Below are 7,159 nucleotides of genomic sequence, written 5' to 3' on the forward strand. Positions count from 1 at the left end.
ACATCCAACTCGCTGAGTTGTATGAACAACTCGTCAAGTTCATCATCAACAAATACACATGTCCTGACTTGACTCACCAAGTTGTATGAACAACTCGTCGAGTTACTCTTCATCCTATGAACATGTTCTGTCCTCAACTCGCCGAGTCGATGAACAATTCGCCGAGTTCCATGAAGATTGTCTTGGACTCGCCGAGTCCGTTCATGCACTCACCGAGTGCCATGAACTCCCATAACACTTTGCTTAGTCCAGAACGCCGGGTCACTCCCTCGGACTCCTAAAACCCTCCCACACTCAACTGGTCCTTATGACCCTCACTAATATGGGACCAAAACCCTTAGACTCGCCGATTCTATCACATTCCTCACTAAAAACTTTGATTTTTGATGTATAACACTTAACCAAATGATATATCTAGGCCCCTAAACTCGATCTAGCACGTAAAGTTACAAATTTTACGTGCATGCATGGGACATTAGAGCTTAAAAGGCTCTAAAATGGTTCTTTTGTTGCATGGGGCCTTCCTTGGTGCAAAAAGCAACCTAGATCTGACTTGTGGCTCATAGAATGACATGATACAGAAGCCCAAACCCCCAACCATGTTTGAAAACATGGTTGGCCACAAAAAATGGCTTATAAAAGCCCTAAATCACCCCAAAGAGGGATCTAACAAATGAATGAGCAAGGTTCAGACTTTATACCTTCTAAAGGTTGCAAATGATGAACCAAACGAATCCTTCAGTCCCTTCTTGATCCTTCTATGCTCTTCCTTCTTCCTTGAGATCAAAACTCACAAGAATCACTCCAAAAGCCTTAGATCTTCACAAAAACGGTTAGGGTTTGCTATGAGGATTGTTTGGGAGCATAAAGGGGGAGAGGAGGCTGCATAAGGTCGTTTAAATAGGGTGCAAACCCCTAGATTAGGGTTTTTGCCCAAACAGCGGCTACTCGTCGAGTCCGCAACTTAATCCCCGTGCCTCATCCCGCTTCTACTCTGCAAGTTAGTCCTTAGACTCGCCGAGCCCAAGGCCAAAAATGCAAAAATAAATGAAGATTTAATAACATAATACATACCAAGAACCAGATGCTACAAATCTCCCCCACTTATTCTTGACTTCGTCCTTGAAGTCTACGGCTCGATCCTGAAACAACTCGGGGTAGTGCTCCATCATCTCACTCACCGGTTCCCAAGTCCATTCCGACCCATTCCGGTGCTGCCACTGCACCTTCACGAGTTCTACTCTTTTGTACCTCAGATCCTTCGACTTCCGGTCAAGGATCGCCACAGACCGCTCGATGTAATTCAGGCTGCCATCAACCTGAATGTCCTCCAAGGGTACCACCGTCGTATCGTCCACTAGGCACTTCCGCAACTGAGAGACGTGGAATGTGTTGTGGATCTGACTGAGCTTGGTTGGCAGATCCAACCGGTACGCCATGTTGCCCACCCGGGCTACAATCCTTAACGGTCTGATATACCTTGGGCCCAAATTGCCCTGCTTCTTGAATCGGATGACGCCCTTCCATGGCGACACTTTCAGGAGAACCATATCCCTGACCTGGTATTCCAGGTCTGATCGACGCTTATCGACGTAACTTTTCTGCCGACTCTGAGCAGTCTGAAGCCTACTACGGACCTGCTAAATCTTCTCTGTCGTCTTGAGCACTACTTCGATGCTCCCCAAGACTCTCTGGCCAACTTTGCCCCAACATATCGGGGTCCTGCACCTCCTCCCATATAACATCTCGAAGGGAGGACGGTCGATACTCGCATGATAGCTGTTATTATACAAGAACTCCGCCAACGGGAGGTAGGTATCCCAACTACCTCCGAAATCTAAAACGCATGCCCGTAGCATATCCTCCCGAGTCTAGATGGTCCACTCGCTCTGGCCATCCGTCTGCGGGTGGAAAGCGGTGCTAAAATGCAGACGAGTACCCAGCTCGTCATGAAACCTCTTCCAAAACCTGGAAGTAAACCGCACGTCTCTGTCCGAAATCACCAAAACTGGCACTCCGTGCCACGCCACCACCTCCCTAATATAGATATCGGCCAATTTCTCGGCCGAGATGCTCTTCTGAATCGGAATAAAGTGGGCGCTCTTGGTCAATCGATCCACGATGACCCATATCGAATCCATCCCCCACGCGGTCCTGGGAAGTTTCGTGATAAAATCCACCGTAATATCTTCCCATTTCCAAAGCGGGATATCCAACGGCTGCATCTTGCCATGTTGTCTCTGATGCTCAGCCTTGACCTTCCTGCAGGTCAAGCACCGCTCCACGTACCATGCCACATCCTGCTTCATGCAGGGCCACCAATAGTCCATACGAAGATCCCTATACATCTTCGTCGCCCCGGGATGAATGGAGAATTGGGATTTGTGCGCCTCCTCCATCAGGACCTGGCGCACTCCTCCATGATAAGGGACCCACACCCTAATGTGAAGAGTCAATAAACCCCGGCTATCATAGTCGAAATAGGAAACCCGCCCCGCAATTCGCTCACTCTTCCGATGTTCCTCCTTCATAGCCTCCTGCTGAGCTTCCCGGATCCGCTCCAGAAGCAGAGTCATCACTGTCATCCTTAGACAAATATCCCTGATCGGCGCTGCCTTGCATCTAAGCGCATCGGCCACAACATTGGCCTTCCCCGGATGGTAGAGGATCTCACAATCATAATCTTTCACCACATCAAGCCACCGACGCTGTCTCATATTTAGATTTGGCTGGTCCATGTGTGTAAAATGCACTTGTTTTATTCCTACTTTTTATTGATAAATTTTGCGCACAAAGGCAGTGAACCTATCTTTTAGTGGTATAGTTGGATAAATAGGGTGTCGATCTCAGGGAATGGGAAAATTAAACTAATAGCTAATTTTAACTAAGCAAATAATGAAAGTAAAAAGGTTTTTTCTCTAGTTTTGCAAGACTAGAAACTTAAACACGCCATAAAAACACTTAATTAACTAAGTAACTAAAGCAAACAACTAATTCACCAAATTTGATAAAGATGTTTCTATTTAGGTTCAACCAATTCACTCCTATGGTTATTTTGAATTTATGATAAATTAATTGTTATTGGCTACCAACTATAGTGGTTAGGTTCATGTTCATTACTCCTAACCCTTAGACAATTAATTAATTCAAGCGGTGATCAAGTGTTTAAACTAATTAATTCCCTATATTAATGATTTGGATTAAATAAGATTTGTAGTGGTTAATCAAATTAATGGTTCAATTAACCTCTTGTTTGTTGGTTTCTCAGACAAGCTCACACATTAATCTACCCATTATCTTGTTAATCTTAGTTTCATATTCATTATTCCTAAGCATATGATTAAGTGTTCACATAGACATATGAGGTTAACAACTAAGAGATGTTCATGCAGCTTAATTGTCTTCCAATTAACATAAAATAGTTTTGATTAATACATAAGGTTCTTTAACAAACTTAATTTAATAAATCACCAATAAACAATCAATCAAAAGCTAAGAATTAAACCATAGGAGTTACTTGGTATTCCCCAAACAGAAACAAAAACGTATTTAGCTCATAGTTGCAGTAAAAACAAACACAAAAACAGGTTTAACTAAGCTAAACATACTTAATTCCTAAAGCTAAGTGGAATGATTAACCTAGTTGCCTTGATTCTTCAAGAGATTGAAGATTAGAGTTCCCCAGCGCCTTCAAGGGTTCTCTAATCGCAGATGAATCTCCAAAAAACACCAGAAAAGTAGTCCCATCGGATAAAGGCTCGGTTTTTATAGCTATCTCAAAACAGGGTGTACTCGGCGAGTAGCAGACCCAACTCGCCGAGTAGGTTCTTAGTTATCCGTCTCAAATTAGGAGTCGTGACTTATCTTCTGGAATATTCTAATGAACTCGCCGAGTAGGCTCGTGTACTCGCCGAGTAGGAAAGCTTTTGTCCCTCAATCTTCATTCTTTGGTCTCTAATTGCTTCCCCTTGTTCCCTTTCACTCCCAAGCATGTCTTTTGGACTGAAAACAAAATTTAAACAGTATTAAGTACCTTTTGTCCACATGATTCACATAATTAGTTAAAAATGAATAAAAATGTATGCTAAATAATTAACTAATTATGCACATATCAAAATACCCCACACTTGACTTTTGCTTGCCCCCAAGCAAAACTAAATTTTAAACATATTAGAACTACATATGACAACTCCACTCTAACCCAGCCATTATGCCAAGACCGCAACGCATGCATTTGTGTCTAAAATTTTCCTAAGCACCCCCATACTCCAAATACTCACAATCCTCATAAACATTCTCCCACTCACCCCGAACTATGCCCATTTTATGCATCCCTCCGAATCCATCCGCAGAAAACCTCTTACCCTCAAGGTATTTTTAGTTGAGCAACCCAAGCATACATAATCTAGAATTACAATTTATGATACCACTATGAAGCTCTTTTGAATTCTTCACTTCCTTGATAATTTGATCTTTGATCTCTTTGAATTCACCACTTTGTTGTTTGATTTTTGGTATCTTCAACTTTTTGAATTTCTTGGAATTTTGATCTTTTGATCGTCACTTTATTTGCTCCAAAATTCTTCAAACTTTTCTTGCAATTCTCTCTCTCTCTCTCTCTACATGTACCTCTCTTTTTTCCACTCAAAAACCTACATGCTTAAGCAGGGGCGCTCAACCTCAACCTTTATTGGCTAACGATAATAATTTTCCTAGATACATTTCAGGTTTAGGCTGCTTAACATATTGCATCCCTCAGGCTGAGCGGGGTTGTGTTTTTGTCCCATGACTTCAATGTAATAAGGAAGCCACAAATGCACTAGAACGTGTATAGGCTCAACTAAACATTTAGGTTTTTATGCAATTATCAACACAATTCTAACATGGAATCCTAATTTGCTTTTACCAAAATTTTCTAAATTAAGTCCTAAGTAATATTTTTGGTATGCAGCAATTTTTTTAAAATTAGCCTAAATTAAGATTATAAATTTTCTAATATATGACCAACCCCCTACCCCACACTTATTTTATGCAATGCCCTCATTGCATATTATACAAAAATAAAAATGCAAATATAGAGAGAATTGGAACAAACTCCCCCAGGGTAGCAGTCGATAGGTTGATACTCTTTTCTTCAGCTCCATCTTCACTTGACTTTAGCCATGGGAACAACTCATCCATGTCTTGGGTGTCATGCGTCTCGTGTGGTTGACAGCTCGAAAATTTCACGGAACAAGCTTCTTAGAAAAATCACCAGTAACAATTCTTCACAAAAAGTGGATAAATGCTACAGTGAAAGTGCTCAAAGCAGTTCTGGAAATCGAAAATTGCAAGTCTACTCGTCGAGTAGTGACGTGTACTCGGTGAGTATCTCTTGACTTGGAACTATATCGTGTAATATCCCATGTACTCGCCAAGTAGAATTTGTGCACTCGGCGAGTAGGCGTTGTATTGCCAAAACTGATCCAGCTCATGCTCCTTTTGACTCAGGTTTTGAAATTGGAAATTTCACTAACCCTCACTCTAAATCCTTCAGCAGCAAGACTCTCCATTACTCTCGACTCTAACGGACTCAATCCTAAGGACAAACTTTGTACTTTTCTTGAACATCTCTCATTCCTTACTTGACCCTCAACAATTTAGTATGCTTCCTAATCTTCCATCCCTAAAAAATAAACAACTAAAAGTGAAAGTAATAACCATCCCAACTAAAATAAAAATCATCCAAGTTTTAACATTTGTTCCAAACATAACATCATAAAAACACAAAACATAAATAAAGTCTTCAGTCTTCTTCTTCCATATCGGCTCCTCCCGCGCCACTTCCTCCTTCTTCATTTCTTCTCCTCATTCTCTCGTCCCAACTCATAATGTATGGATAGCCGGGTCCGGGTCTTGGGGCAATGTTCATCTGTTGGAAGAGGTATTCAAAAGATTGATTATTATAATTAACCCCTCGTCCAATATCGTCCAAGTAGCGCCGGTAATCCACTTGGTTCCATCCATCGTTGTCCTCTTCCACCGGCATAACCGGTGGGTCTTCTCGTACCCGCTCGCTACGTTGTCGTACCCGCCTTCCCGGCTCCTCGAGGATTGCCGGCTCGTCTGCATGTGGAGTGGAGAATGAATCACCAAACTTCTCAATGATCCGTGCCCTCCTATATAATGCAGTGTTGAATGGTGGAGGGTGAATGACCGTGAGTGCCCTAGCTTGTTGCAAATCTAGGACCCCAAACGACCTGGCCAGCCTAGTAACAAACATGCCTCCATTGATTTTGCAGTTAACTTTTTCCTTAACCGCCCCTTCAGCAAGAAATTTGGCAATGCAATAGGGGAGATTGCAGAAAGCATCGGGAGTAATAATACTCCATAGATAGAAGATATCCAGGGTTAGGACCTTTTCCCAATCCTTCCGCATGTTGATGGTGCTGGCTACGAAGCGGTGAATAAGGCGATGGATCGGCGAGCGAATATGACCCTCCTGAGCGGTGGAAGGAATATACACTCGGTTGGCAATCGTGTTCCACCGTGTAGAGGCCACCACTGCCTCGGGAAGTTCCTTATGGCAGTTCTCCAGAAAAGCTTCAAAGTCCTCTGTCATCATAGTGCTCTAGTCATAAATCCCTATCCTCCAAGTAATTCTTAAAAGAAGACGAAGGGAAAAAATAATAAAAATAAAGTAAAGGAAAGAAAATGCAAACTTGAAACTCAGGTTGCCTCCCGAGAAGCGCTTCTTTTTAGGGAGTCATTAGTTGGACTCCTCCCCTTCTACATGGTTGCAATCCCTTCCAGCAGCAGCAACTCTTCCATTCCTTCATTCCGGGGGACTCCTTCTTCATACTTTTTGACCCTATGTCCATTGACCTTGAAAGGTGTGCCATCTCTTGACAATAGCTCTATAGCACCATGTGGAAACACCGTCTTCACCAGAAAAGGACCATCCCATCTTGACTTGAGTTTTCCCGAGAAAAGCTTTAGTCGTGAATTGAAGAGCAACACTTTTTGGCCTTCATGAAATTCTTTATTTTCTTTGATCCTTTTGTCATGCCACCTCTTGGTCTTCTCTTTATTGATCAACGAGCTAGAGTATGCATCATTTCTAAGCTCCTCAAGAGCATTCATTTGCATCAACCGGTTACTTTTGAGTTCCTCCATGTTG

Source organism: Lactuca sativa, chromosome 5 (genome assembly GCF_002870075.4).
Source record: "Lactuca sativa cultivar Salinas chromosome 5, Lsat_Salinas_v11, whole genome shotgun sequence".
Taxonomy (NCBI): Eukaryota; Viridiplantae; Streptophyta; class Magnoliopsida; order Asterales; family Asteraceae; genus Lactuca; species Lactuca sativa.